The sequence below is a fragment of the Eptatretus burgeri genome, unplaced genomic scaffold (assembly GCF_056783735.1).
Source record: "Eptatretus burgeri isolate ZD-2024b unplaced genomic scaffold, Ebu_testis_v1 Ebu_testis_scaffold_1054, whole genome shotgun sequence".
NCBI lineage: Eukaryota > Metazoa > Chordata > Myxini > Myxiniformes > Myxinidae > Eptatretus > Eptatretus burgeri.
The window spans coordinates 13,214-19,408 of record NW_028223003.1 but is presented as its reverse complement, the minus strand read 5'-3'; the positions used below and the strand labels follow the sequence as shown (position 1 = coordinate 19,408).

General features: G+C 32.4%; 1 long non-coding RNA gene across 1 annotated transcript; it reads left to right on the top strand.

The window, feature by feature from the left end:
• The first annotated feature begins 1,363 nt into the window (after nucleotides 1-1,363).
• On the top strand, nucleotides 1,364-2,177 carry LOC147006942 (uncharacterized). The gene is made up of 3 exons (XR_015054512.1): nucleotides 1,364-1,460; nucleotides 1,558-1,734; nucleotides 1,832-2,177. It is a non-coding gene; the product is annotated as an uncharacterized LOC147006942 (long non-coding RNA).
• The last annotated feature ends 4,018 nt before the right edge of the window (nucleotides 2,178-6,195 follow it).

The window sequence follows — 6,195 nt, the reverse complement described above, 5'->3', positions numbered from 1 at the left end:
ATATATACATATATATATATATATATATATATATATATATATATATATACATATATATATATATATATATATATATATATATATATATATGTATATATATATATATATATATATATATACATATATATATATATATATATATATACATATATATATATATATATATATATATATATATATATATATATATATATATATATATATATATATATATATATATATATATACACACATAAACACATATATATATACACATATACACATATATATATATATATATATGTATATATATATATATATATATATATATACACATATATATACATATATATATATATATATATATATATATATATATATATATATATATATATATATATATATACACATAAGTAGGGTAAGAATACTGATTCTGGCTCACTTTTCCCCATGTAAATGAATGGGGGATTTTCAGCGATTTATATTTTTTTTCCCTAAAAATAAACCCCCCTTTTTATCCCAAGGTATATTTATTTGTCTCCCCTTTTAACCTGGAGGTTGAACCTCATTGAATTGAACACCTGGGGGTTGAACAGCTCACTCATTGAACCTATAAAGATTTGTTCATTCTCAAATTCCTTCAATAGTTTAATTTTCTTTGCACAATAATCCCCATCTAAAATATTAACAAACAAAACATTTGAATCTTTATATTTTTTAAGATACCCCATTTGTGCCATTACGAAATGATAAACTTCTCTTAATGCTCTTGTTTGACCACCTCCTGAGCCACAGGTTATTTTTTGTTAAGCCCCGCCCACTTTTCTTTAAGCCCCGCCCACTTTTGTTAAGCCCCGCCCACTTTCCACAAGGTATTCAATAAGCCCCGCCCACTTTTCTTGAAGCCCCGCCCACTTTTGCTAAGCCCCGCCCACTTTTGTTAAGCTCCGCCCACTTTTCAAAAGGTATTTTCTTTAAGCCCCGCCCACTTTTGCTAAGCTCCGCCCACTTTTCATAAGGTATTTTTTCTAAGCCACGCCCACTTTTGCTAAGCTCCGCCCACTTTTCATGAGGTATTTTTTCTAAGCCACGCCCACTTTTCCTAAGCCCCGCCCACTTTTGCTAAGCTCCGCCCACTTTTCATAAGGTATTTTTCTAAGCCACGCCCACTTTTCCTAAGCTCCGCCTACTTTTGCTAAGCCCCGCCCACTCTTACATCAATTTTACTTAAATCAATCTTATGCTGATCTTACTTACTCAAATTTCAATCTTACTCAAATTTCCCAATGAAGGCTTGCCTAGGCTTGCCCAGGGAATTTCCAAAGGAAACCACACCCACCAGTCTTTCTCTATAAAAGCTCCATTTTAAACATTTGTTTTTGCTGGCAATGGTGTTTTGTGTGCTTGTCTCGAACTCTCTGTCTTCTATGGAACTAAACCTTCAAGTTGATGAACTGGATTCAAACCTCTTATCTATTGAGGTAAGATTTTTTATTTTCCTATTTTCAAACTTTGATTGAAGCATACTCATTTAATAATTAAATAACTTAATTAATACATTATTATTTTCTCTCACAGGAAATTGTGTCTGAAATACGAAATGAAAATACTGCTTTTGATACAACTTGGGGGGAAATTGTTGGCTTGGTTGAAGACCTTGAGTGGGATGACTTTGGTGTTCCTTGGAACTCTCTGTCTTCTATGGAACTAAACCTTCAAGTTGATGAACTGGATTCAAACCTCTTATCTATTGAGGTAAGATTTTTTATTTTCCTATTTTCAAACTTTGATTGAAGCATCCTCATTTAATAATTAAATAACTTAATTAATACATTATTATTTTCTCTCACAGGAAATTGTGTCTGAAATACGAAATGAAAATACTGCTTTTGCTACAACTTGGGGCGAAATTGTTGGCTTGGTTGAAGACCTTATGAGCGACCAAGACCCACAGAACGAGTTCGTCCTTGATGACCCAACCAAAGAGTTATACCTTGGAGACCAACAAAATCCTGAAAAAGAGTTTTACAGCAATAGTACTCATTGTGAGTTATCAAGACAATACCCACTGAATAAGTTATACCTTGATGAGCCAGAATACAAGTTTTACCTTGGAGACTCACAAATTTTGAAAAAATCAGTAAATGAGTTCTGCCTTGATGGTTTAAATAACTACCTTGGAGACTCAGGAAAAGGGTTCTGCCAAGATGGTTCTAAATATGGGGCCTACCTTGGAGACTCACAAATTTTGAAAAAATCAGTAAATGAGTTCTGCCTTGATGGTTTAAATAACTACCTTGGAGACTCAGGAAAAGGGTTCTGCCAAGATGGTTCTAAATATGGGGCCTACCTTGGAGACTCACAAATTTTGAAAAAATCAGTAAATGAGTTCTGCCTTGATGGTTTAAATAACTACCTTGGAGACTCAGGAAAAGGGTTCTGCCAAGATGGTTCTAAATATGGGGCCTACCTTGGAGACTCACAAATTTTGAAAAAATCAGTAAATGAGTTCTGCCTTGATGGTTTAAATAACTACCTTGGAGACTCAGGAAAAGGGTTCTGCCAAGATGGTTCTAAATATGGGGCCTACCTTGGAGACTCACAAATTTTGAAAAAATCAGTAAATGAGTTATCCTTAAGAGACTTTGTAAGTTGGTTTTACTTTGAATACTTGAAATGTGGGTTCTGGATTGATAACTCACAATGTGATACATATCTTGGAAACTCAACGGGAATGTGGTTATACCTTGAAGACTTGGAAAGTTGGGTTTATGTTGGACACTTGAAACTTTTTTGGGGGCTTTTATTTATTTATTTATTTATTTATTATTATTATTATTATTTTATTTATTTATATTTTGGAGACTTTTGGAGTTGCTATCACTCTTTGGGATCTAAACCTATCGATGTAGTTCTTTGTCGGATGGTGCTTGATGGGAGCAAGATCAAGAAAGTTCTGAGAAGAAAGTGCAGGCTTACTCCCCCTTTTTACGTCATCAAACCTGAAAGCCTTAAAAGACAGAATTGGAAGAAGAGAAAAAAAAAACGTAAAATATATATATATATATATATATATATATATATATATATATATATATATATATATATATATATATATATATATATATATATATATATATATATATATATATATATATATATATATAGGTGGAAATCTCATTTTGAAAAAGACTGTGTTGGGTGAGGATTGAGTTGGGGTTGAGATTTTGAATGTGAGGGTTGGGGTTGAGATTTTGAATGTGAGGGTTGGGACACACACACATACACATCAACAAACAAAAGTTAAGCCTTGACTATTCAGTTGAGGATTCTGTGTTTGGGGTTCACAGATCTAAGAACGTCCCCCTTGACACACATTATATACTGTTATACACCTCGGACTTGGCCCTCGAGTGTCCACAACGGTGTATAGTAGGAGGGAGTGAAGCGCCAACCTATTGCTCCCATTGCACACACACACACACACAAACAAAAGTTAAGCCTTGACTATTCAGTTGAGGATTCTGTGTTTGGGGTTCACAGATGTAAGAACGTCCACCCCTTGACACACATTATATACTGTTATACACCTCGGACTTGACCCTCGAGTGTCCACAAAGGTGTATTATCTGCTTAGTTTTGTCTTTTGTAATTCCTGTGAATAAAATGAACCTAAAATTTCTTCCCCTTCCAAATCATATATTTTATAAGTCCAAGGAACTGTATCTATTACATCAACAATTTTAAAAAGTTCTTTCGTCCATCGTTCAGTAAAACCCTTTTCAAAATGAGATTTCCACCTATATATTCTTACGATATCACCAACTTTGAACTTAGGTTTTCTGACATTAATCTCTTTTTCATATTTTAATTTTGTAAATGTTTCTGATGGCTTCATATTCGTTGACGTGTGAATCGTGTCATTATACTTATCCACAATATCCTGAATAAAAGATAACCATTGTTGTGAACCGAGTTGTGTGAATTTTTTATATAGTCTCTCTTTTAAGGTACGATTAAAACGTTCAACAACAACTGCCTTTCCTTCATTAAAGGTACTGTATAATGTAATACTGTTATTTTTTAGAAAATTCATAAATGTCTTGTTATAAAACTCTCTACCCTCATCAGTCCACAATTTCTTAGGTTTTCTCTTACTTTTATTAAATATCTGTTGAAAAGCTAACATAAGAGTATTACCTGTTTTGTTTTTTAAAGGGACAACCCACGCATATCTACTCCTCAAATCAATAACGGTTAAAGCATACTTGTACCCCTTATCATTATTGAGTTCAATCAAATCAGCAGACCAGATATAATCAACTTCCTTGGAATAAACTTTCCTTCTCTGAAACTTTGTGAATATTGGTTTATGTAATTCATCAGCTAATTGCTCTTCAGTCTTAATGGCATCATTAGAGCCTATAAGTTTTTTGAATTTCCAAGTCCAAGTTTCAATTTAGCACTAATCATCTTCTTCACGATGAACCTATCAACGTTTTCTCTCAAGGTTGGATTTTGTATCAGAGACAAATTATATAACATTTCTCTATCGGCTTCATGCTTTTCTTCCAACGTTGTGGTATTCCCATAATCAATATCGTGTCTCATGCACACTTCATCAACTCTATTGATTGGTTTACTCCAGGATTTAGGATTGTTTGCCTCATCTAATCTTTTATCCAAGTTTGTGCCTGGACCACAGAAAGAATAACCTGGAAGATGTAATTCCCCTGGTATTCCAGTAGTTGTAAATTTACTTCCTGATAAAAACTTTTGTATATCTCCTCCGAGTTTGTGTTTGGAGATAAATTGATTTTTTGAACCACACACCGAACATATACCTTTTTGTATAACCCTGTTATTTTTACTTTTAATATATGAAATATTTTTAGTATTAGTTTTCTTTTTACATTTGAGACAATAACTCATTTATTTATGAGAAAAATTTCTGCAGAGTGCAAAAACCTTTTTAGTTTCCAACATGCACATTTGAATCTTAATTTTTAAAACATAAAGAATCCTTAGAAATGCCTTCACTCTCTCCTCCATTTATTTAAGAAAAACTTGAATTAAAATACATGTCTTCTCGATGTCGATAGTCTTGTCGAAAGTATTGCAAATAGACTTTTTAATTCTTTGTATTCCTCCCTGGTGAGATAAGTTAATTTCTTTAATACCTCTATTCTTTTTTGAATCTCACTGGTTTCCATATTTTGATATTTATTCATTCTCTCTCTTTCCTCCCTCTCTCTATTCTCTCTTTCCTCCTTCTCCTTTTCCTCCTCTTCCCTCTCTTCTTCAACTCCTTCCTCACCCCTACTATACTTGAATCGTTTACACCCCATAGAATATTATACATATATTCATCAGGATTTCTTGTTATTCCTGTATCCAAAATAATTTTTTTTACAACAGGAAACCAATAAAATTTCTTTTGAATTTCTAAAAGAGCCTTACCTTTTCTTAACCTTATAATTTTTTCATTATTTAACATTCTAATTAAATCTAAAGTTGTTGGTTTATCAACATCAGCATAATGCCAATCTTTTATTGAAAATACCTCATTCTTATGTTGTAGAACATATTTATTAAAATACCGAATACCCTTTTCTTGAAGGTATGCTTGAACACAGAAATGATAATTTTCTTGAAGCCTTCTTGCTGTCATTTATGTATTAGAAATATATGTTAGAATAATATTATGGCACGAAACACCTCCCCATCTTCCCATAGTTAAATCATTTTGTATTTCCTTACTTATTATATATAATCCTGTTTTTTCTGTTTTCATGAGATAAACAAGGGCAAAACCATTATTATATTTACCCTTATTAAATTCTTTTATTTGTTGTTTACTAATCGTGGCTCCACAAAACTCATTCTCGATACCAAGTGGATAATATTCTTCCTTACGAGACTGATTTAATTGTTCCAGGTCTTCGAGGTTAATTTTAAATGACCAATTATACCCTAAATCATTCATATCATACCCCCATTGTTCTATTCTCATACAAACGATATGCCCTTCTTTATAAAAATTTATTTTAATTCGAACTGTGAATTCTGTATGACCTGGAGATAATATCAACACTTCTGTATCTTTAGAATACACAGCCGTTTTATTTAAGTATATATTTTGTGATAAATCGCTTAATCTCACCAAGTCATTCGCGTCAGTCGGGCTTGGATAATTTTTTAATTTATAAGCATTTT